Genomic DNA, 27,074 nt, shown 5'->3' with positions numbered 1-27,074 from the left:
ATAAGACAACAAAAATTTACGATGAAATGACTTTATTGATTCCTTGATGGTGAAATCCTTGCAAGTTTGATATAACGTTGGAAATTTAGCGGCATGTTCTCGCTTTAAAAACACAACTTGCTTTTTGTTTTTCGACAGGTGCCGTTTTGTTATTTTTTTCGTTTCTGTAACCCATTTCCAAAAATGGCGGTTTCTTCGTTTCATTACTGCTTTAGTTTCAGGCATCTTTCACAGGTTGAATGTACACGTGCCCTTGATATCACGTCGGGCCCTGCCAAAAAAATCGAATAGACCTTTACTCTCGGACAGGGGTCAGCGTGTCCGCATTCTGCCGGGTTCTGACGGATTGGGAAAACCGATCGGGTCACAGATTTTTAGTAATAAAATATGCCCCGTGGGGCTACAGGGAGAAGGATGCTTAGTCCCTCTCCCCGTCCCTTTCTTCTCGCCTCTTACGATCCAAGTGGGATACTTGGTGGCAGTATTCTTTTCCCCCACCACAGGGAATTCCCCCATCACAGAAAGAGAATACTCATAGAAATGGTACAGGACAGCAACAAAGGGTTGGGGGACAGCATAACGGAGGGACAGTCGTAGTATAAAAGTGTCATAATTTCTCTATGAACAGAATTTCTTCTATCATAGACAAAATGATGTGTGGCTCTGGTCTGTAGGGGCGCCCCATATAGACCCTAAAGTATCGACTGCATGCTACTTTGCCACAATAACAAGCAGCCAATACCCCAGACGGGGTAATGATATTCTACTGGTCCAGTCTAATGTTGTGGCTAACTATTCGTATGTATCTCTGTCATTTAATAAGTCGAAAATTTTACTTTCATAGTCTGAATTGACTTCTAGTTCATGAACTAGAAGTGTTAGGGTAATTAGTCAATGAAACAAACTAAAAACAATGCATTATATTATATTGTAGAGTTTGATAAGTTCTTGGCCTCTAACAATTATGGTAAAGATTTACTTTATCTGTGCCAGGGGTATGCTGCAGGAAGTCAGTGTCTTCCTGACTTTCTAAATGCAGTTGGCCACACCATTAGACTGGACTTGTAAACCACTAAGGACAATAAACCCACTTCAGTACTGCACCAGTTGTAAAACTGTAATCACTATATATTGATGGAAGGAATTGGTATTGAATTTTATAATTAATTAATAACTAAAATATGAAAGTTTGTATATTGTTTGTGTATTATTGCTGTAATAAATTTCAATAAAAAATCCTGTAATATTGCTGTAATAAACTTCAATATAACTGAAAAATCCTGTATATTATGTTATTAGGTTTGTATATTGTTTGTATATTATTGCTGTAATAAACTTCAATATAACTAAAATAATCATTGGTGAGCAAATGTCCTATTTATCACTTGTTCGGTGAGCAGCTATCCGGTGAGCAATTGTCCGGTGAGCAACTGTCCGGTGAGCAATTGTCCGTACCCGGGGGTGCTGTTACCCGCATTGTATATTAATGTATATATCCATGTACATAATTTATACAATAAACCTTTACTAATTGATTAACCATTGTCACATTTAGTCTTCGGACATTTAGTCTTCGGACATTTAGTCTTCGGACATTTAGTCATCGGACATTTAGTCTTCGGACAATTGGTCTTCCTTTGCAAAATAACTGGTCTTCGGGCATTTAGTCTTCTGGACAATTAGTCCTCATCTTCAAGTTATAATAGGATAATAAGCTTAAAATATCTGTATTAAGAAAAAAGATAGATTGAAATTCATGTAAATTTATATACAATTCTTTATTATTTATAGACACATATGACATGCATTATTTTCAATACAATGTAATACAATCATTCAAGAACGATTGAAATTTATGTATAGATAATTCTTTACTATGTATAGACACATATGATATACATTTTTCAATACAATGTAATATAATCATTCACTTTAATAAGTTTACAATTATGTAAGACGAGTAGAATTACCGGTATTTGTCAACGTTCTAGCACAGATATCTGTGATTCAAAAGTACTTACTTGTGCGTCGATGACGTCGGTTCTTCGGTTTCGGTCGCTCCTGGGTGGGCCCTTACATTCCTTTGCGGCACACTCTCCACTTCTCTAGCCTAATTCCCTACCTCCTAACCATTAATGCTAGCTTATCATATCCCCCTTTCCGGGTACTGTACACTCCACTCACACTCGCATTCACCACCACCCACGCGCGGTCCTTGTTCGGCACTGTGCCACCCAAGCCAACGTGAGGCCACCCCCCCCCCCGCATTCGGGTGGGAAGGGGGATACCAGCGCTAATGCCCTTTGACCCCTTCTCCCCCCCCCCAGAAAGAGGGGGAGGGGGTGCCAACCGTCCGTCCCCATCCGCGCCATACACACTCACGCTCACACCACACCCCCCCTTGATCTAGAGATCACCCTACTCCTCGTCTTCTCCTTCCTCTACATCGTAGTCCTGTAGCCACCTTGGCGGGCGTCTTTCGCGCTGGGGTCTCTGAGACACCCCATCCTCTTCTGTTGTCGCCCCGTGGCCTTCCTCCTCATCTTCTCCTTCACTCACTACCCGCCGTATATCCAAGATATGTCGCGGCACTCCCTCAACAGAAACATTGTTCCGGGAGTTCACCTCCGTCACTGTCCCTCTCGTCCACTGTGACGTGCACTTCCTGTCCTTTGGTCTCACCCATACCTCCTCCCCCACCTGCACTGAGGCGGGGCCTTCTTCGGCGTTGGCCGGCAGTTTCGGTCCCTGCAGCGGATGGCGCCAATCATATTTGAACACAGCCTTTTGCGGAACCGAGCGGTCGTCTTGGCCTGACCTGGGGGAGATATTATACCAGAAAACTGCCTCCGTCGGCGGTATTCGCGCCCTCTCAGCTATGGCCTTAATTGTACGATGGTGTCGTTCTACTATCCCATTTCCGCTCGGCCGGTACGCTGCCCGGAAGAATCGTCTTGTGTTCCACTTGTCCTATGTACCTTTCAGTGCCTCCGACCGAAACGCCGTGCCGTTGTCCATCAGGACTTCATCCACTGGGCCCCGCTCCAAAAATACCTCGTCCATCACCCGCGCAATCTCTTCTCCAGTCTCCGCCTTCAGTTCTCGCCAAATGCCGAACCGCCCTGGGCCGCAGTCGACCATCGATAAGTATCTGGTGCCTTGATAGTGGGTTACGTCAATTGCCAGCCGCCCCCAGTTCTCTTCCACGCAGAGCTCCCCCGCTGAATGCGGTCTGGGGGCTGGGTTTATGGACTGACAGCGGGCACACGCCCTCACCGCATGCCGCACCTCTTCCCTTGATATGTTCGGGTTAACCTTCCTTGCCAGGAACAATGACCTATCGACCCCTAGATGATGCGTTTCGTGCAACTCTTTCGCACGAAAGGACCCAGCGGTGTACATCTCGAGCTTCTCTTTCTGTTCTTCCTTCGCTTTCAGCCAGCTCCTCTTTACTCTGGTAAGCGCGTCCGCTTTGTTCGCCTCCGAGGATACCTTCCTCACCCTTATCTTCATGCCGAACTCGTCGATTAACTCTCTCAGGATCCCGAGGCGGCGCTTCACCAGGATCTCTGCAGCTCCTTTCGTGCGTACTCTCTTTTCAGCCGTCAGCACCGAGTTCATCCACCCCGCTACCGTGGCTGAGTCCGTCCTGATCTCGATCTCACGCAGCCCCCATTTCAGCGCCAAATTTGTTCCTTTTATGACCGCGTCCAACTCTGACACGTTAATATGGTGGTAGTCGTCCTTCTTCCGCTGCCACGCTCCATCTTCGACTATCACGTTCCCTATCTCCAAGACGGCGCCGGTTGCGATACTACTCGCGTCGCACCATACTACGCCATGGCTCTGCTGGGGCGCGTTCCACTGTCCTCTCACAGGATCATCGTGCATCGTCCTCTGGACAACGTCGTGCATCATGGTTAGCGTGTCCTCATCAACCTTCTCTCCCCAATCTTTCGATCCCGCCCTCCTCTTAATGTAGCTACATGCCGTACGAAGCCATCCGGCGATCGGGTAGTGGCCCACTAATTTGCCGCAAAGGGAGAAAAGTTCTCGTTTACACATTTCGTCCGTCACCTTTGGGATCTCGTTCCCTCGCTTGAACATCAGCGTTCCTGCCGCGTTCCTTTCCAGTCGCAGTCCCAACACCGCTCCTCCCTCCAACGGCTCCGGTTCCTTAGCTGTCAATCCGTATCGAGCCAGATGTTCCACCACGTTCGACGTCGATACTATGCCATCGTCCACCAGTATGTCGTCTAGGTACGAGTCAGTGCCCTTCTTCATCGCTTCAGTCTTCCCCAGTACCGTCTTCAGGATTCTCGTCATGATCCTCGGGGCCGAGCTGAGCCCAAAACCAAGTCTGGTCAAGCAGTAAATTCTCCCTTTGTATTTTACTAGCTGGTACTTCCATAACTTCTTAGTCACGTGAATTTGCAAGTAAGCCGCCCGCAAGTCTACAACGGCGGACGCCCCCCTCCTTCGGCGCCACCTGCGTAGGGTCTCACTACATACATCTACAAAATCGTCGCCAGTATGACACTTCACGAACTGGTTCAGCTCTCGGAAGTCCAGCACCGGTCGTACCTTTCTCTTGGTTGGCTGCACTACCGCCATCAAGGGCAGGATTCCGCCCTCCACAGGTTCCTCCCAGGGACTCAAGATTCCTTCCTCGATCCATCGCTCCACTTCGAGGTCAAAGTCCTCCCTCACCCCCTCTCTGAGGGTCCGTGTGTAGCAGTCGACTTTGTTCTTCAAGACGGGCGAGCTTTCCTTCGGATACCACTCTACTTCCCACTTCCGGCCGTCAAATTCCGCCCGGAAGTCCTCGTCCTCAATCGTGCACGGCGTCGCCCTCTCCTCAGGGTCGAGCTTCGGGCCAGCACCGCCCTCCGCGGCTCCCATTGCCATTCCTACGTCCTCACCCGGTCTCGGTCGGTTCTTCATCCTCTCTTCCGAGTCCTGCCTCATTTCAATCCGTACGAGCCCACCGATGAACGTGACTTCTCCAAGCTGGGTAATTCCGTCCATTCCCAGCACCACGTCAATTCCCTCCAGAATCGTTCTAATGACGAGCACTCTTAGTCGTATCGGGATACCCTCCACTATCATTTCAATTTCCTGGTCGCCATCGCATATCGTCTCTCTCCCGTCGACTGTCGTCAGGGCCACATCTCCCCGTCTGAACTCTTGAACTATATCGGTCCTCACGATCGTGGTTGAACAGCCAGAGTCTATCAGCGCCCTCGCGCGTCTCCCTCTCACCCAAATATCCACGAGCGGCATACGACTGAACGGTGTCCTTACATTTCCTCGGCGGCCCTTCGCATAGGGGCCGCCGATGTCCCGTTTCCCTGACTGCAATTTCGGGCCATGTGCCCTGGCTGATTGCACGAGTAACAGATAAGCTCTACCTCCTTACAGTCCCTTGCCAGGTGACCCAGTCTCCGGCACTCGTAACAACGGACCCTCGACACCCCGCGCCATCTGTTGTAGTCACCCCCGAGCTCACCCGTTCTCCCTTCTCGGTCCGTGGCCACTCTCGCCCGCGCACCTTCTCCCGCCGAGGGCACTCTCCTTTGTGTCTGTTCGTTGGCCACAGCCACCATCGGCCCTTCATCCTTAGCCTTAGTCAGGAGCCTGGCGCGGGCTATAAGTTCGCTCATGTCTGCCTTTGCTGCATTTTCCATTGCCTGCAGCCCAGTCGATATGTAATCCGGAAACCCATTCACGAAAGCCATCCTCACTACCATCTCCAGGGAGTTGCCTTCGAGATTAATCAGGCCTGCCAATCGCCTAATGTCATTTGCGAACACGTCAACCTGTTCTCCCGTCCACCGCATTCGCCGTAGTTTGCAGTACGCTTCAAAGGGACTCTCGCCAAAAACTCCCTGTAACCTCTCCTTCACCTTTTCCACTTCCTTTTGATCTTCGGTTGCCATCTCCATGTAGACGGATAAAGCCGCGCCCTCTAAATTTAGCGCGATGTAACTCGCCACATCCCTCACTCCTGTTAGCCGCGCGACCAAGGCTGCCTTTGTTAGCCACACGGAGACATCTCCTGTCCCGTCAAACGGCCTTAAAGTGACACTATTCACCTTGAACGGTTCTTTTTCACTCTCAGGTGCGGACATTGACGGCCCGTTTCCACTTGCGGGCGTAGTCATTTTTGCAGTGCCTAGATAGCTTGTGATTCAAAAGTACTTACTTGTGCGTCGATGACGTCGGTTCTTCGGTTTCGGTCGCTCCTGGGTGGGCCCTTACATTCCTTTGCGGCACACTCTCCACTTCTCTAGCCTAATTCCCTACCTCCTAACCATTAATGCTAGCTTATCATATCCCCCTTTCCGGGTACTGTACACTCCACTCACACTCGCATTCACCACCACCCACGCGCGGTCCTTGTTCGGCACTGTGCCACCCAAGCCAACGTGAGGCCACCCCCCCCGCATTCGGGTGTGAAGGGGGATACCAGCGCTAATGCCCTTTGACCCCCTCTCCCCCCCCCCCAGAAAGAGGGGGAGGGGGTGCCAACCGTCCGTCCCCATCCGCGCCATACACACTGACGCTCACACCACAATATCATCATGAGAAACACAGTTTATTGAAACTTTTAGTTCATGATCGCAGACTTATTCCAACACGACAAAGGAAATCATTGACATCTGATATGCCATCGCGATGCTGCTTGCAAAGTATTTAGTTTATTCTGAAGCTGGACATGTTTACGCTTAACTCGTTTCTTTGTTTACTTAAAATTTAGAACACCAAAATGCCATTATTATTTTTTGAGCACCAACATAACTACTTTGGTCATTCTTTATTTATACTTTATTTACTTTAATTTATTTACTTATGGATGAATGGATGAATGAACAACATAAAAAAATCCTTTTGGTGCCAAATAAGTCGCTTAACGCACGAAACCTGTTTATCATCTAACTATACCTCTGCATTTATTTATGTATTCTATTTGTTATCTACATTATTATAGTTTTTATTTATTTATTTTTATTATTATTTTTTCTCGCATCCGACCTAGATATGGGCCAAAAGGTCTCCTGTCGGCATGCTCCGCCTTTGTAATCCTTTGTAATCTCGCAACAATTATCGAACACGAGGCCCGAGTGCGCCTAAACGCGTGAGACCGGGACATAATCATGCCAGAGCGAGATTCCTCAAGAAGGGGGGAGTCTCGGGTAGCAGTACTTTCGGTAATTGCGGTGTGGTTAGCACGTCAATTACCCAATTGCCCAAATCTATAACCTTGGGCAAGTTTGAATTTAAGATTTGTTATATTCTTGGGGGTGTTTCTCGGCGTGTTTCAAGTATCGGTTATCGCTTATCGCCCCCCCCCCCCCAATAACAATCCTGGATCCGTGCCTGGGTGGTATGGATCAAACTTCACTCTATTTAGAAACACTATTGTGTTTTTAGTGTAATAGACTGCATATAGTTGAATTATTTTCTTTAAAAGGTGTAATTTCCATATAATATGATCAAAGAGAATTTACGTTTTTATCCTGCAACAAACTACTATGGTTATACAAAAAAGCAACAGTTTATCCTCGAAGCACCAGTTCGTTACGCAAGAGTTGCACCAGTACCCAAGGGACATCTCACCGAGTTCTTGGAACGTAGTTTGCGGAATATCTTGGCATTTGCGATGGTACCACTTTGAAAGCTACAATGGGATTTGAATATAACTGGTGCGTTATCCCAGTCCATTCTGTGGTCTTCTTGGTTGGCATGATGGAACACGGCGAAGTTGACGTCAATATTTAATGGAGTTTTTGTATTCCTTTTTCATGTATATACAAAATATGTATTTCTATTCAACTATGTACTTTTTGCATTGAATATGTAATATACGAAAGCGCTCTTCTTCGTTAGTTTCTTTTTTCAAGTGGTCTACTTTGCATAATACCATGTATGCAATGTCATATTTCATAGCTTATAAATTTTGTATAGCGCATTTCAAATAAAATTTAATGATTTTTTTTTATTTAATTGTATGCAATATTTATGCAATCTTTGTATTATAAAGAAATAAACAACAATATTAAAAAAAAAAAATCACTCTACATTTATTCAAGTTAGTATGCAAATATGCCCCACATGTTCGAACCTCACAAGAAATTCTAAAAGTATTATGTTTTTGGCCAACTCCATCAACCACGCTCAGCAGGGTTGCCAGGTTTTCTACCAGGAAAAATGCCAACTTCTGACAAAATGCTGCCAAAAACTGCCAAATTGTCTTTAAAACATGCCCCAAAAATGCCAACCATTACATTTTCTAAGATTTTTTTTTTTTTTTTTTTTGCATTTTGGTTTTACATGTGTAGTTAAAAATAATGTGTATAACTACAATTACAACATGAAAACTATTTTTTACGGTTGACTAGCCAATATAAAACATTACCACATGATATAACCAAGATCAAGTAGTTAAAAATAATGTGTATAACTACAATTACAATATAAAAATAATCTTTACTGTTGACTAGCCAATATAAAACAATGTCACATGATATGACCAAGATCAATTTATATCACTCATGTACACCATCATTTAATTCTAGTGGTACTGTAATAAACCACCATCCTCTGAAATAAATCTACTTTCAAGACTGTGTGTGAAAAGGAAAGAAGGATATGAACTTCCAAAATAAAATATATTATACTCCGTATTATGTGAGAAAGAAAAAATATTAATAACTAAAATAAAATGTATTACTCCATACATTACGTTTAAGTTCCTAAGTAAACGTTTTAGTACCCTCTACAAAAAATTAAACCAGTTTATTAAACAACCTCCTAGAGACTCTGATATACATGAATAAAAAATACATTGTGCCAGTGCATTATTCGGCGGCCACCATGTCTTACTACAGCCCTAACGAAGACGCAATTACGAACGCAACACTGACCGAACTCATTGCCATCACGCAGAATTTCTTTGACGCTGTCACGGAATATGCTGACGCGTACGGGACTATCAACATTGAGAGCCTGAGTCCCAGTGCAGCAACGGAAATTCATCAAGAAGGTCAAGACCATCACCAAACATGGCGGTTATTGGAGCCCGCCTGGGCCCGTCACCCTCTCGATGATCAACTTACAAAACTCAAACAGGAATTGAGACCGCACAAGAAGGTCCTTTTAAACCTAAAAGTCCGAGCAGATGCGCGAGTGAACGGCGCAGATACCGCCGTTCAAGCGTCAAACAGCCAGCTTAATCAAAGCTCCCTTGTCACATACATAAGGGAAGAAACTCATCCACCCTCTTTCGATGGGGATCTGGAAATGTTCTCCAGCTGGTGGAGCATTTTCAAGACAGTTGTTCACGAAAACAATAGATACACAGAGGGAGAAAAGTTCAGCGCTCTCATGCGCTCTCTAACGGGGTGTGCCAAGCGCCTTGTTGGATACCCCGTGTTCAACAACACCGCGTATGAACACACCATCCGACGGCTGCATGATGCCTATGACAAGCCCTTGGCAGTACGAAGAAGTCTGAAGGAACGCCTCGTCGCCATTCCCGCACCTACGGACGAATGTGAGGACTTGTCAAGGTTCCTCGCCGATTGGGACGAGTTGGGCGAAAGGTACAGGAACGCAGTAGGACAAGCCCTCTCCGATGAATTTGTAGAGGATGTCCTAGTGCCGAAACTACCCCGACAGGTTCTTTCGTCAATATACCTGTTCAAAGGCACTTCTGAACTTAGTGCACCAGAGCTTCAATCAGCACTCAAAGTTTACTCGGGTGTCATCACGGGCAGTCGACTCCATACCCCGGTGTTGGTACGCCCAGTTGCCGCAGCGACCCCTACACCCGTTCCTACTCAATCACCAACACGCCAGTCTCGACAGACATTGACGAGTGCTCCGACGCCACCGAGGAGTCAAGGTCATACGTCAAGGCACAGCACTGGACGGCCTGTACCCACGCCCCCACAACCGGCACCTGCGGTCCCCGACGAAGCACAGCACCGCGCCAACTGTTTGTTTTGCGGCGGCCCACATAGGCCGTCACACTGTACGACGTACCCGGATATCTCCACCCGCACCAACAGACTTTTAGCACTAAACAAGTGTACCATCTGCTACTCGAACAGGCATCTGAAGAACCGCTGCGACTTCCAAGCAGGCTGTATGAAATGTGGCCAGCGCCATAAGGCCCCCCTATGCCCTCAAGCCATCAGCATAACAACCAATGGCATCATCGTTTCCCCTACACAGAATGCAGTTCCTTCTCACCTCTGGAACCAGTCTCCGTTAAGCCACGCCCACACTCCCCCCTACAGCGCGGCTTCATCTCAGCCTCCTGCTGGTTACCCACAAGCTCCAGGATACCATCCGTATTACCCCCCCTTCTATCAGTATCCGGGGGGCCTACCCCCCTCATCACCAGTCCCCCTACCATCCTCCGTTGCAACCAGCGCCACTTGGCACGAGAACAATGCAAGATGGCACCACAACCCCCACACCATCAACTTCTACCACGACGCCCTCAGAGCACCGCCAGAGGTAACCCACGCCCCTGCTTCCACCAGTGCTCCCTCTTCAATATACATGGCTCCCATCCTTGTAACTCCAACCGTCTTGGAACCCTCTTCAGCACCCACTGAAGCAGTGCTTGGGCACCCTCTGACGACCACAGTCCCCATCACGACGTCGGTTCAAACTTCCGCTGTACCTGATATCACCTTGCATCAGGACCCGGAACCAGCACCAGTCCTCGTCATTGAGAATTCACAAGTTGCCACTGACACTCCAAGCTCTCAGAGCACCTCTGCTCCCACCACATCAACGTCTGTCAGCTCTCACCACGACAGCTCCTGTGCCACGCCCCCAGTAGGTCACACCCCGGAAGCCACCTGCACCCCCTCTTCATCGCACTCGGCTCCCATCTTACGAACTTCAGTCAGCACTTCCACGGCACCAGATGCCACTTTATCTCAGGACCCGGAACCAGTACCAGTCCTCATAGAAAATACACAAGATGCCACCTCTGCTTCTACTTCATCCACGTCTGTCAGCTCTCACCACGACAGCTCCTGTGCCACGCCCCCAGAAGGCCACGCCCCGGAAGTCGCCTGCACCCTCTCTTCAATGCACGCGGCTCCCGTCCCGCAAGCTGCAATCCGCACTTCCACGGCACCAGATGCCACTTTATATCAGGACCCGGAACCAGTACCAGTCCTCATAGAAATTACACAAGATGCCACCTATGCTTCTACTTCATCCACGTCTGTCAGCTCTCACCACGACAGCTCCTGTGCCACGCCCCCAGTAGGCCACGCCCCGGAAGCCACTTCCACCCCCTCTTCATTACACTCGGCTCCCATCTTAGGAACTTCAGTCCGCGCTTCCACGGCACCAGATGACACTTCACCTCCAGAACCGGAAGCAGTCCCGATCATCGTTGGGACTACACAAATTGATAATGACGCTCGAGGTCCTCACATTACACCATTTGAACCTGGAACCACTGTTACGGTCCCCAGAGAAGACGATGTCATCAGCTCCGTAGGAGTCCGCACTCTTAAAGGAGAATACGAGCGGTCTGTCACAAGAATAATCCCTCTAGAAATCAATCTGAGCGCGGACACGCCCCCTCGTTCCCACGCGGACCGTCACGAACCGACCGCGGAGCACCTTCCCCCCGCGGGGGAAGGCGAAGCGGACACCGTAGACGACGGAACCTCTCCGGCGGCGAACGACCCGACTGAAATCGCCTGCGAACACGAGCACCTCACCACGCCACCTACACTACAACCCAACACGGCCACGGTGACCGACGTCCCAACGAGATCAACAACGACTCCATTAACAAGAGCACGACCAAGAAGAACGGCCGCCTAGCAAGCCAGAAACTGGTTCTCTACTCTAGATGAATGACCAGCCTTCTTCTCCCAGCTTCAGGCCATAGGGGGGACCGCCCCCCCCCCTTTTTGGTCCATAACCGTGTCACAATTTTTGAAATTGTGACACCCGGCTCGCTGTCCCCCCTTCCCATTTTCTCGTCTGTTTTCTCACCGTTTCAGCCCTTCGTTCCCTATACTCGGGGGAATTACCAGAGTCCTTAAGACTTCTAGTAGCTACATCCTGTCCTTTCTCCTCCTCGTTATCCTCTTCATCTGTCATGTCATTTTTGACAATCAATTTCAGTGCCTTAACGAAGGGAGAGACTTCTAATTATCTAGAAACACCCCCCCCTTTTGATTTGTGTTCTCAGAGCCAAGCTCAACGGTTTTCGCGCCCACACAAAGCGCCCAAACACCCCCCCTCCCCCCCTGCGCGCTGCCACATATTTGTTTAAGCTAGGCAATTAGAATAATTAGGATTGTGTCTAACCCGCTCGTGAACAGTGTCAACCTCAAGGAACAATTGCAACTGTGTCACCTCCCACATGAACATTATTCGTAGTACCCTTCACAACTAGGGACGGAGACGTAGAACTATTGGCAACGTCGGAAGCCGGCTAGCGGACATCGTGACCTGACCTGCCGCAGGACACAGGCAGTCTAAGCATCGAGTTCATCAAAGGAGGTCAGACCGCTCGATCTCGGAAGACCAAGCGTGTCCTTTCCTCCCTCATGTGAGAGTTGGGGATTTACATCCTCGTGAGCAAATCGAGTGTCGATTATTTGGGTATAAACCCCTCAAGCAAAAACTCTGAGTGTAGTGCGATTGACCGGGAATACGTCGATGAAGTGACTTACAACCCCCATCACAGCGCCCACCCAGGCCGTCCACCCCCCGCCCCCACCAAAACGAAGCGGCGCCGATCAGAGCTCAGCAGGAGACCATGCTAATTGAAGACGTCTCCACAAGCAAGACACTTATTAAGTACTAATTCTTTAACAATTTCTTAAGCTAGGAACGCGCGCAGGGAATAGATAGGATGTATGTATGAAATCCAACTGTTAAAACCCTTATTTAATCAAGATATATTTCTAGTGTTTAATTATTTAAATTCATTAAAACTCACAATAGGAGTTCTGGGTTTCATTAGCCTAGGACGGTTCACTTAATGAGTTGTCCCATCATACCCCTCCCCCCTCTTTGATTTACTCTCACGCTTGCCTTGGAGGGAAGGCGAGTGGTCCCGAGATGTGATACAAATCGCCTGGACTTCGGTTCCCCAACTGGCAACTGCAGCTATCTTCCCCCTCCCTTCATTCACCACCTCATCTACCACCTTCTTCCACTGTCCAGGAATTTGCATCACATGTGACTTTTCTATTGTGTCTAAATATAATCAAAAGCATCATCAGATTTAGAAATGTTTGAAGCACTACTCCGTTCTTACATATTTTCACTAAAGAAGAGCTGAAACATCCTTTGGCTAGGCACAAAATCTTTGCAACATTTCCCGCATGATATAACCAAGATAAATTTATATCATTCATATACATCATCATTTAATTCTTGATATAAGTAAAAGAATGATCTCTAATCACGACCGGGTATTTAAAAACACCCCCCAAAAATGCCAAATTCTCAAAATTGCCACCCAACAAATTTTCCTGCCAAACACGGTAAAAACATTCAAAAAACACAAAATTTGGCATTAAAAACGCCAATCTGGCAACTCTGACGCTCAGTAATGATCTGCATTCGCATAACATAGATGGCAGGCTAGCGGTAAGCACGAATCGTAGCTGGGGTCGGTAATTTTGCAGAGGATAAAAACGTTACTTCTCTTTGATCAAATTACATGAAAATCACACCTTTTAAAGAAAATAGTTCAAATAATGCAACCATATGCTAATTTGTTACGGTATATGTAGCTGTGGTCGGTCATACTGCAGAGACTAAAACATAACTTCTCTTTGGTGAAATTACATGAAAATGACACATTTTAAAGAAAAAAGTTTAAATAATTCAACTATATGCAACCATACATATATAGAAATGTGCATTTGAGCAAAACCCGTCCTTGTTTGGGTTTTGTTGTATTGTTCGGATTTTCTCGGTTTTCTCGGCAATTAGTGAGACAGCATTTTGTTATGGTAAAGTCTAGCCAAAAATGTGGAATTAAAAAATAATTTGAAAAATATCTCCCTTATTTTTCAAGCTATTTCAAAAAATTAAAAAGCATCTTGTTTCTAATAAAATTGCCTTTCATATGCAACAATAACTAATGATAAAAAAAGAACAATGTAAATTTTGTGCCCATATCTATATATTGCGTAGGTGTGCACTGTATACGCCCATACACTTGTAAGTATCAGTCAGTCATATGACCCACACACTCCTCCATCTCAACTACCCCAACCACATTCAGCACACAGACCGTCGGCGCCAACCACATCCTGTTAGAAATTGCCGAGCTAAGCATCACGTGAATTCAACCAATACACACACACACGAACTCACACTCATAAGTGCAATCAACCACCAACACACTACGTTACAGAACTACCCCATAATAACGAGCTCTTCCCCCCCGGGAAATATTACATATATAATAGAAATGTAACCTATTCGATACATACTAACCAACATATTGTAAGAGACTGAATACTCCCAGTAAAAACTGTACAATTACGATTGGTGAGACCCGCCTGATATTGTGTACTCAGCAGTTCCTTGATCAAAACCCACGGGAGGACGCACACTGAGGCAGTGGGTCGATAACTTACAATGTGCACTGTAGTGATAAGGAAGATGTGAGACATTATTATTAATATAATATTCCTATGTAGTGACAATAAGTGATTAAAGTGGAACTAAGGTGACGTATAGTGTTTGATATATTCGCCTACACATCTGGATAGGGACGGGACCACGTACGGACACATGCACAACTAAAAATTTACTTGTCCCACATTGTTTTTGACTTGTTCACGTGATTTTTAATTCAACCCATAAAACCCATGTATTTCAAATTTCATTAAAATTGGACCAGTGGTTTAGATTTTAGATTTATTTCTTTAGCAATTTTTTTTTTTTACAAATTACCACCCTTAATTCTCACCTTTTAAAAGTCTAGCCAAAATTTCGTAAAAAAAAAAAAAAAAAAAAAAAAAGAATCATCTATCTCCCATATAGTTATTATAAGCCATGTATGCCGTATCTTTTCATTTCACATACCATGGACGGCTTCTGACTCATAATGATATCAAACTACTCTCGTCTTACCTGGGTTTACTTGGGTGGGTCTAGTCTAATGGATATCTCCACTCTGTGCGGCCTATGCACATCATTCACCGCCACAACTTTACTGATTTCACCAAAGCGTTCTGTTTACAAACAAAACACTTGACTGAACAGCTATACAATCAGTGCTTCCACACCAAAAAAATTCGTTACCCCAGACAGTTGTGTCAATTACCCTAAATTACCCTAAATCATAACTTTATCTAATATATATATATATATACATATATACATATATATATATATATATATATATATATATGTGTGTGTGTGTGTGTGTGTGTGTATATATATATATATTATGTATATATATGTATATATGTATATATATATACATATATATATATATATATATATATATATATATATATATATATATATATATATCTATTGTCACAATTTTGGATTGTGACACACGGCCTACTATTCTTTTTCATTTTCTTTCGTCTGCTTTCAAACCCCAGTTACCAAATACTTTCGCTCATGGGCCTGGCCGACGCAGGTTCCACAGTCTTTCGTCTGCTTTCAACCCGTTTCGGCCATTCATTCCCTTTACTCTGGGGAATTGCCGGAACTCTTAAGGCTTCTAGTAACTACTTCTTGATATTTTTCCTTCTCCTTGTCCTCATTGACTGTTGTGCCAATTTGACAATAATTTACAGTGCCTTAACGAAGTTGAGAGAGACTTCTAATTACTCAAGGAAACCCTCCCCCACCTTTAGTGCCAAGTGTACGTATGCCTACGTGCAAAGTCACGAATGTTAATATTAAGTGTGGGATTCCACAATTTCTCAAGTTTACTGTTTCTTATTGCAGTTGTAAGTTGCTACGCTATGATTAGAATTAGAGTTTTTCATTCAAGTGTTACCGTACGATTCAGGTCTAACGGTTATTACCCCCCCCCTGCGCGTTTGCCATTTATTTGTTTAGGCTGGTTTTAATTAGACTAGTTAGGATCGTATCTTACACTCTCGTGAATAGTGTCTGCCCTCAAGGAACAATTGGAACTGTTTCAACTTCCACATGAACATTGTTCGTCGTTCCCTTCAAAACTAGTGACGGGAACGTAGAAGTATCGACAACGTTGGATGCCACGGTTGGCGGGCATTTGACCCAACAGCCGCTGGGCACTGGGCAGTCTTCCCATTGAGTTCAACTAGGGAGGTCGGGCCGTTCGTATTCTCGGAAATCCAATCGCGCCCTATCCTCCCTTATGTGACTATCGAGGATTTTCATCCTTAAGTGACCGATTACGCACTGTACGACCTTACACGAGTGATTTAGGTACAAGCCCCTCACCGGGAAACTTCTTAAAGTGCAGTGTACGAGTGACATCCAGACCATCGTGGGAACGGATTTGAATGGTGTCGTTACGTGGTCAGCCTCCAGTGAACACATCACTCTTGTGTTGTTGAATTGTGTGCGTACCTGTACCCTTTTCTCGGGACACTCTGACCTGAAAGGAACTTGATAGTGGAAAGCAGGAAACCCCCCTACGAGATCAAACCCGCGCCCCCGCCACGAGGTGTCCAACTACGAAGAGGGCCAGGGTTCCTGCCGGCGAAATTTTTTCTCCCACGAGACTTCTGGACCCCAATATTAACTCAATTGCATACAGCCAATCAGAACGCACCTGACTCTCAGACGTCTGCCAGACGTGCGATGTTGTCATAATACCCGCATTATAAAAAATAAAGTCACTTCTCTCTATCGTCGTTCTCTTTCACCCGTGAATTTATTGTATAAGGAAGGTTTCCAAACAACAAACCAATCAGCATAATACCATAAAAGTTCGTTCTCTTAAGCATTACAGCAAGGAATTGTTCTGCGAAAGGTTGTCCGCGGTTAACTGGTTTTCAGTCGTCAATTGTACAGATGTTGATCAAGCTTGGAATAATTTTAAAGTACTGTTCTTGGGTGTATTAGACAATTTAGCTCCTGCAAAATCCATCAGAATAAAACAACGTTCCGAGCCGTGGTTTTCTGGTGACATCTTGAAAATGATCAACAGGAGAGATAAGGCTTTAAAATATTATAAGAAAGCAAAAGATCAATATGTTTTTGCTATGTACAAGAAGTTACGGAACGAGGTTCAGATTATGGTAGACAGAGCTAAGGTAGGATATTACAAAGATTCTCTTCAAACCAACAAAAACAATCCCAAAAAACTATGGCAAACAATCAAACAGTTAGGTTCTTCCAAAAATCCAAAATACAAAAGTAGTAACATTGGTCTTAATGTTAATGGGATTGTTACTTTCGACAAAGTAGCAGTGGCTCAAAAAATTAACTCCTTTTTCACCACCATTGCTACCACCCTCGTAAGTAATTTACCAGTATCTTCAGGTCTTTTTGGCCAAGAACACATAAATAATTATTATTGGAATCAGGGTGTAACCCATAACACCTTTGCTCTGTCTAAGGTTGCTAAGGTAGATGTGTATAAAATGTTGAAGACTGTTAACAGGTCTAAGGCTACCGGACTAGATAATATTCCAGCCAGATTTGTGAATGACTCAGCTGAGCAGATCGCTCCCTGTATCACTCACATAATCAATATTTCGATTCAACAGGGCAAAGTTCCCAAAGATTTTAAATTAGTAAAAGTTATTCCTTTGTACAAGAAGGGTAGCAAAACAGAATCCGGTAACTATAGACCTGTCTCAGTACTCGGTATTATATCTAAGGTCTTGGAAAGAGTTGTTTATAACCAGGTTTATGAATATATGCAAAGTAATAACTTGTTCTATGATTTACAATCAGGCTTTAGAAAATCATACTCTACTGATACATGTTTGATTAATTTGACTGATTATATGTACTATGTGTCACAATTTTTGAGATTGTGACACCCGGCTCGCTGTATCCCCCTTCCCATTTTCTTTCGTCTGATTTCTCCCCGTTTCGGACTCCAATTCCCTCTCCTCTTGGGAATTACTGGAATTCTTAAGACCCCTAGTAACTATTTCTTGATATTTCTCCTTCTCCTTATCCTCATCAACTGTTGTGCCATTTTGACAATCAATTACAGTGCCTTAACGAAGTGAGAGACTTCTAATTATCTAGAGAAACCTCCCCCTCCCTTTAGATTCGTGTTCCCATAGCCTAGCCCAACGGTTTTCCGCGCCCAAGCACAAAGCGACCTTGTTCCAGCTTCGTGCTAACACCACCCCCCCCTGCGCGCTGCCACATATTTGTTTAAGCTAGGCAATTAGAATAATTAGGATCGTATCTATCACGCTCGTGAATAGTGTCTACCCTCAAGGAACAATTGGAACTGTGTCATCTTTCGCATAAACATTGTTCGCAGTTCCCTTCAAAACTAGTGACGGAGACGTAGAACTATTGGCAACGTTGGACGTTGGCTGGCGGACAATTTGACCTCATATGCCGCGGGACACAGGTCAGTCTCTCCATTGAGTTCATCTAGGGAGGTCGGGTCGTTTTGTGTCTCGGAACTTCATCGCGCCCTCTCCTCCCTTTGCGGCTTTCGAGAACCTTCTTCCTCTAGTGACTGATTACGTGTAGTAAGACCCGACAAGTGATTTGGGTACAGACCCCTCCCACCGGAAACTCCTCAAAGTGCAGTGTACGATTGACCAAGAATACGTCGGTGAAGCGTGTTGCTTGCCAAGCCCATCTCAGCGCCCGTCCTTAACCACCAAGCTACGAGGTCGGTCAGTCTCCCGCTCCGATCCACACAAAACCGTCGCCCCCCGCCTCCCCCAGAAGCGAAGCCGCGCCGGTCGGGACTCAGCAGGAGGAAGCTGCGCTAATTGAAGACGTCTCCACACTCAAGAGAAGACATTAAGTTAAGCTAACGGTTTAGTATAAGTTATTTAGCTAGTAATAGCGCGCGGGGAATAGATAGGATGTATGAATGAAATCCAGTTAACTGTTAACACACATTGCATTATGATGAGTAGCATAATACTAGTGTCCAATTATAGAATATATCAAAACGCACAATAGGAGTTCTGGGTTTCATTAGCCTAGGACGGTTCACTTAATGAGTTGCCCCTTCATCCCCCCCCCCTCTTTGATTTACGTTCACGCTCGCCCTGGAGGGAGCGCGAGTTGTCCCGGGTGGTGATAGAAATCTCCTGGACTTCGGTTCCCCAACTGCAGCTATCCTCCCCCTCCCTTCATCACTCACTTAAGGTACGTATTACCCACACCCCCTCATCCATCACCTCCTTCCACTGTCCAGGAAATTCGTGTCACTATGTATAATATTGAGTCTTATATGTATTGTACTTATGACTGACCGCTTCCCCTCTTCTTCCCCTATTCATCCGAAGCGGTCAGTCATAGCAGAATTTAATTTTTTTTTTCATGTGCAGAATTATCATATCATTCCCCTTTAGGACTAACTACCTACGTAATTATGGATAAACGGTTTTTAGTCACTTGGATTGAATTGAATTGAATTGAATTGAATATTTTTCGGATACAATCATACATACAATAAGTACAATACATATAAGACTCAACATTATACATAGTACATATAATTGTACATCCGAGGATGGCACAGAAAGTCAAAAGACATATTTCCACTGTGGTCCTCATATAAAAAATAGGAAAAAGATTGTCGTAGTTACTAGTAAAAGCTAGGTTATAAGAAGTGTAAATTAAACATATAAACTATTTTCTTCAGAAAGAACAGTGTCTAAAAGATAACATTTAACTGATTTTTTAAAACTACTTTTAGATACAATTGATTGAATGTTGGTCGGTAAAGAGTTCCAAGCAATAGCACCAGTGTACTTGAACGTACTTTTCCCTAACGAACTATTAAACCTAGGTACAATAACAGATGACCTACTAGAACGAGTTATCAGGGAACGAGCATTTCTAACAAGTGTAAAGGTATCTGACAAATAACTGGGACAAGAGTCGTTTACAATTTGGTGAACATGATTAAGCTTTAACTGAACACGATTCTCAACAGGTAACCAATTTAACAGTTTAAAATGAGTATAATCTAGATGAGTACGCGGATGGAGTTTCAAAACAGTCCTGATTAGTTTGTTTTGACATATTTGAAGATTACTCTTAGATTTTTTAGATAGGTTGCTATACCAGGAAGAACAAGCATAGTCAATATGACACTGTACCAGGGCCGAAGATAGTAACTTCATTGTCTCTATATCTACTGTAGGTATTTTTGTATTCTCGCCAAAAAAAATGTACTGGAGCTGACTCTTTAAATTATTTTTCGTGCCATAACTTCTCCCGACACATTTTGATCAATTTCTGTTCCAAGATATTTAACAACAGACTTAGGTTGAATACTAGTATCATTACATTGGATATTTAAGTTGGGAGCATTATTGAGTTTTTGATTAGAGCCAAAGAGAATGGATTCTGTTTTACCTAGATGTAGAGACAATTTGTTATCCATCAACCACTTGCTGACATTCAATAACTCTTCACTGAGTAACATCTCAATCCTATTTACATCTTTGCCAGAAACTAGTAAGGCTGAATCATCGGCATACAACAGCAGTTTACAGTTCACAGCAGCTTTCATGTCATTCACATACAAAAGAAACAACAGCGGACCTAATATGCTACCCTGTGGGACACCACATGTTATTTGTGCTGTTTTTGATGTTGTACCATTTGCATTCACAATCTGTTCTCGACCTGTTAGATAAGACCTCATCCAATTAATAACATCTGATTTGAAACCTAACGTTTGTAATTTGAATAATAGAATATCATGATTGACAGTATCAAAAGCTTTCTGGAGATCTAGCAGTAATTACCTCTATCAATTTCACCTTTGATATAATCAGTCAAATTAATCAAACGTGTATCAGCAGAGTATGATTTTCTAAAGCCTGATTGTAAATCATAGAACAAGTTATTACTTTGCATGTATTCATAAACCTGGTTATAAACAACTCTTTCCAAGACCTTCGATATAGTACCGAGTACTGAGACAGGTCTATAGTTACCGGATTCTGTTTTGCTACCTTTCTTGTACAAAGGAATAACTTTTGCTAATTTAAAATCTTTGGGAACTTTGCCCTGTTGAATCGAAATATTGATTATGTGAGTGATACAGGGAGCAATCTGCTCAGCTGAGTCATTCACAAATCTGGCTGGAATATTATCTAGTCCGGTAGCCTTAGACCTGTTAACAGTCTTCAACATTTTATACACATCTACCTTAGCAACCGTAGACAGAGCAAAGGTGTTATGGGTTACACCCTGATTCCAATAATAATTATTTATGTGTTCTTGGCCAAAACAGCAATGGTGGTGAAAAAGGAGTTAATTTTTTGAGCCACTGCTGCTTTGTCGAAAGTAACAATCCGATTAACATTAAGACCAATGTTACTACTTTTGTATTTTGGATTTTTGAAAGAACCTAACTGTTTGATTGTTTGCCATAGTTTTTTGGGATTGTTTTTGTTGGTTTGAAGAGAATCTTTGTAATATCCTACCTTAGCTCTGTCTACCATAACCTGAACCTCGTTCCGTAACTTCTTGTACATAGCAAAAACATATTGATCTTTTGCTTTCTTATAATATTTTAAAGCCTTATCTCTCCTGTTGATCATTTTCAAGATGTCACCAGAAAACCACGGCTCGGAACGTTGTTTTATTCTGATGGATTTTGCAGGAGCTAAATTGTCTAATACACCCAAGAACAGTACTTTAAAATTATTCCAAGCTTGATCAACATCTGTACAATTGACGACTGAAAACCAGTTAACCGCGGACAACCTTTCGCAGAACAATTCCTTGCTGTAATGCTTAAGAGAACGAACTTTTATGGTATTATGCTGATTGGTTTGTTGTTTGGAAACCTTCCTGATACAATAAATTCACGGGTGAAAGAGAACGACGATAGAGAGAAGTGACTTTATTTTTTATAATGCGGGTATTATGACAACATCGCACGTCTGGCAGACGTCTGAGAGTCAGGTGCGTTCTGATTGGCTGTATGCAATTGAGTTAATATTGGGGTCCAGAAGTCTCGTGGGAGAAAAAATTTCGCTTCCCGCCGTGATCAACGGCACCGTTATCCTTCAATAACCAACGCATCCTGCCTGAACGAGGGACCAGCGCCCCTTGGAAGACATCCCCACAACCAGCAGACACTCCAAGGATGATGACAAGTAACGACATTGGTAATTACTAGATAGGACCCCTAGATAGGCGCGCAGGGAGATAGAGTACGATAGGAACCACTAATCAACTTTTAGACCAACCTTTATAGATTAAAGTGTGTGTTTACAGCGTTTGATTATTGAAATAAGTTGACAATTAAAACTCACAATAGGAATTCTGGGTTTCATTAGCCTAGGACGGTCCACTTAATGAGTTGTCCCCTCACCCCCCCTCTTTGATTTACGTACACGCTCGCCGTGAAGGGAGCGCGCGTGGTCCCGGGCGGTGGTACAAATCTCCTGGACTTCGGTTTCCCAACTGCAGCTATCCCCCCCCTCCCTTCATCACTCACTTAAGGTACGTATTACCCACGCCCCCTCAACCACCACCTTCTCCTTACTCTGTCCAGGATTTTTGTGACATATATATATATATATATATATATATATATATATATATATATATATATATATATATATATATATATATATATATATATTTATATATATTATGACAATTTGTTTTGCTGGCAAATAATAGAACTGCATAAGAACAGTATTATGTAAGTCAAAGTCACCTTTATGTAAAGATTTAGGTATTTCTATAAAAATAACTACAATTCTAAGCGTAATCCAAAAAATAAAGACCGAACTCCTGCTTCCAAATAGGTGCAACATGCTATATTATGGAGACCGTAATCCAGAAAATAAAGACAGAACTCCTGGTTCCAAATAGGTGCGACATGCTATTTTATGAAGTACTGGAGCTAGGTTCTCCCCCTAGAGCAGCAGATTCTTTGCAAGTAGTACTGCTTTTCACATTTCTAACAGCTTTAACTAAACTTTCGTCAACAATTAAGGTATTTGCTTTTGCATTGTTGTTCCTCATGTGGTAAATTGCGTGCATGAGCCCACAGATTGTTTAATTTTTCAGACTATTCCTCTGGGATGTTTTGGTTAAATTTAGTTTGCTAAATAACCTTTCAACAGATGCATTTGAAAAGAGCAGCGACAGTAAGCTACTGATCACAGTTTTTAGATTGGGAAAGCATATAATTCCAGCTGCATTTCTTTTGTTGAAAAATATGTTAAAAGGCCAAGGAGCTACTGGACAGAATATTATCATACCTGTCTATCATATATATTTGTTATTTATCAATGTCGAAAAAAATTCTAAATTGGTTTTGTTTTAAAGGAATGTGATAGGTACGCTCGTATCCACGCGCGGCGCCACTGTCGACCATGTACTACATCGCCATTTTTTGCGGCCCACTAGCTTTTGTTTAGGTTGGTTTGAATGCTTGCCGCGTTCAGTGCATGCGCAAGATATTCAAACTACCTTGTTGTTTTGCAAGTGTATGCCCAATTCTTGAAATAGAAAAAAAAATTCAGCGATTTAAACGGAAGTTTGGTTATCAAACTCGGCAACATAGTTTTCCAAGTAAAAATATCAAGGTAAGGCATTAATAACATTATTTTAATTTATATAAACATGTTTATCAACCTATTTTCTCCCGGAAATCAGAAGCTTAAGATCGTTGATCACTTGATGTTTGAGCTTAGGGGCATCACATGTAGGCATATAGTAGGTACGGGCACAAAATTTTCATTTTTTCAACTCTTAAATTATTGTTGCATATGGAAGGGAATTTTATTAGAAACAAAATGCTTTTTAAATTTTTGAAATAGCTCAAACAATAAGTGAGATACGATTTTTTGAATTATTTTTTTAGCCTGCATTTTTGGCTGGACTTCACCGTAGCAAAATGTTAGAATTAAGGGTGGTCATTTGTAAAGATTTCGGTAAAGAAATACACATTAACTCTAAACCACTGGTCCAATTTTATTACAATTTGGAATACTTGGGTTTTAAGGACCAACAAATCACATGAGTATGTCAAAAACAATGCAAGACATCTCCATCATACCATATTTGCCTTTTCATGGCAACCATGAAGTTGTCAATTTTCAGATTATCATAAATAAAATCCAAACCCCTGGCCCAACTGACATGCAACTTGGCATATCTAGGTTTTATGGGTCAATAAAACACCTGAGCATGTCAATAACATTGCAGGACCTTCTTCTGACACCATTCTTACAAACATCTATCACGTTGCCATGGCAACTGTTGTTAATTTAGAAATAATCAACAAAATCCAAACCGCTGGCCCAACTGACGTGCAACTTGGCATGTAGAGGTTTTATGGGTCCAAAAATATCCTGAGCATGTCAAAAACAATGCAGGACTTTCCTCTTACACCGTTCTTACTGACACCTATCACGTTGCCATGGCAACGATATGTCGAATAGGCATCTAAGCTTCAAGAAACTTAGATTGCACAACTGCGCTATTACCAACGATTTCAAAGTTGCTCATATCCGGTAGAATAGAGGCTAATAAACAACATTATTACATTAAATATTATATGATTTAGTTTCTTGCCTTTACACTTTTACTCGGAAAACTAATTTGCCAAGGCTAATATAAAAAATTGCGTTGAAATTGGCAAGAATTAGTAAAGTTTTGAAGAACTGGGCATAAACTTGTTTAACAACAAGATAATTTTAATACCCTGCGAATGTGCTGAACGCTCCAAGTATTCAAACTAAGCCAAACAAAAATCAAAATCCAACGGGGCGCAAAAGATGGCGATAGTGTATACACCACTTATAAAAGACGAGTAATATAACCCCAGTCATATGACCCACTTCCTCACTCACTGTCCACCACAAGCATCAAACGCCAACTCAGCATCACAAGGCCCAGTGGGATGCACAAGTCCCTGACACATCAATCCTTTAGCTTCGCGACAACGGACAGCACACACACACACACGAACGCACACTTATAAGTGCAGTCCACCGCCAGGCATGGCAATTACGAAAAACAACATAACAACGAGCTTCTCCCCTTTGGATACACATATATAATAAGTTTGGAGATGTACCTATACGTAAACATAAGAATTAGGTTGTAAGAAACTATAGGCTCCCGTTAATAATCATGTAAGCACCATCGTCGGCATCCGACCTATTATATGCGTCAGCGTATTTCTGAACAAAACCGAGACGCACGGCCGAAAGAGCGGGTCGGTGATGTACTTGAATACTGTTAGTGGTGATGTTAAGGTGTAATAAGACTGTTAAATTCAAGGAAACAAAGTGAAGAAAATAAGACATACGGTTTGATGTGTCCAGCTGGGCCCTGGGAACCCTACGCACGGATACATCCAAACGAATGGTGGCAGCCACAGTACCCCCCCACATCACCGAAGAGAATCGCCTGTCTCCAAGCAAACACGTCTGAGTAAGTCCCCCACGCCACACGACTCCATTCGAGCCGGCGAAACCAATACGACTACACCTCCCAGTTCCAACCGCTCCCTCTGCCAGAGTCCAAGAGAATACTCGACCTCTTCACACCAACCGTTCCCTCCCAGACGCACACAACCTGAATCACCCAGTGTTATTCTAGTACGCTACCACCGACCCATCTACCGTCAACCTACTGATTACAGGTAACATAACAAATTTCCTCAACTTACTTCCACTTAATTCCAATATATCCCGTGATAATACACAATACATTATCCATCACTCACCATCCCTGATACTGCCTGTCTCCCTTTTTTTACGAGAACATCTACGAGGCACTACCCTCATCAAGAGATATTTCCACACACCGCTCATCTCTCCCCAGTACCCTATTTATATGGTGACGTTACGCCCCTCTCAAAGAGTAACTACAAACAAGTCTACGGACCGCCACAGCCACACCTGACGGACCGGAAGCACATCGATATAATTATCGATAACCAGGAATATACCCATAAAGGTACCCTATGATTACATATATATAACATATGGACCTTTAGTGATTTAATAATTCAACAACATTATCTTATTATAAAACTAAGCTACTTAATTAAGTTACACAACTAAGTTAAAATAATTTTTGCATACTTCCATCTTATACTGTACCAATTTATTATTTAAAAATACTGTATTTTAAATATATCTCTCAATAACTATTATAATCACATAATTTTTTTGCCAATATCAAATCATTCTTCTTCACAATATTTTCTACCAATTTCACATATTCCTAATACCATTTCATATTTATAGATATGCAATAACTTTACTAGATTTGACTATTACATAATATCACATTCATATGTATTCTTACAGTTAAGTAATTCTTGTCTAAACTATATATATATTTATATATACAATAACCGTTAATTGCTTTCACTACGTACCACCCATTTATATTCTACATAGAACTTAGACATTTTTATAAATGTAACTTACCTTTCACAATTACTACTGTTAACCAGCTATATATGTACACATATAATTATTATTATACTATAATTTGCACAATATATAACCCATGATTATTATTGTCATATTTACATTTTTACCATTTATAATTATATGTTCTTATATGTAACCCATATATAAATGTTGACATCCCATAACCCCCCTCCCTTATTTAAGCATAACATATTACCCTTAGTTACTATATACCTATTATTCCTATTTTAACTATTTTTTTCTTAGACTACAAATCAAACCTAACTATTGACTAATACATACTATTAACTAATACATACTAACTATTAACTAATACATACTTCGACAAACATGGCGACTGGAACAAGAAGTAAAGTCATTCAAAAGATGCATAGCGTCCTGTCAAGATCCAAAGAGGAAAAACAACCACAGGACATATCCAGTGACAAAGAGGAAATACACACAGAAGACTTAATT

At 43.0% G+C, this 27,074-nt stretch overlaps 1 protein-coding gene across 1 annotated transcript in view; it reads right to left on the bottom strand.

The window, feature by feature from the left end:
• rswl (tRNA methyltransferase roswell) overlaps nt 1–15,278 on the bottom strand; it is a 185,908-nt gene extending 170,630 nt beyond the window's left edge. The window contains exon 1 of the mRNA XM_076210297.1: nt 15,151–15,278. The gene's annotated coding sequence lies outside the window, so the exon portion shown is untranslated. The remainder of the gene's footprint in view (nt 1–15,150) is intronic.
• Nucleotides 15,279–27,074: the final 11,796 nt, after the last annotated feature.

The sequence above is a fragment of the Oratosquilla oratoria genome, chromosome 27, assembly GCF_046742065.1.
Source record: "Oratosquilla oratoria isolate Oo_2021 chromosome 27, ASM4674206v1, whole genome shotgun sequence".
Lineage (NCBI taxonomy): Eukaryota > Metazoa > Arthropoda > Malacostraca > Stomatopoda > Squillidae > Oratosquilla > Oratosquilla oratoria.
The sequence above is the reverse complement of the archived record's forward strand: the minus strand, read 5'-3'. Positions and strand labels throughout refer to the sequence as shown.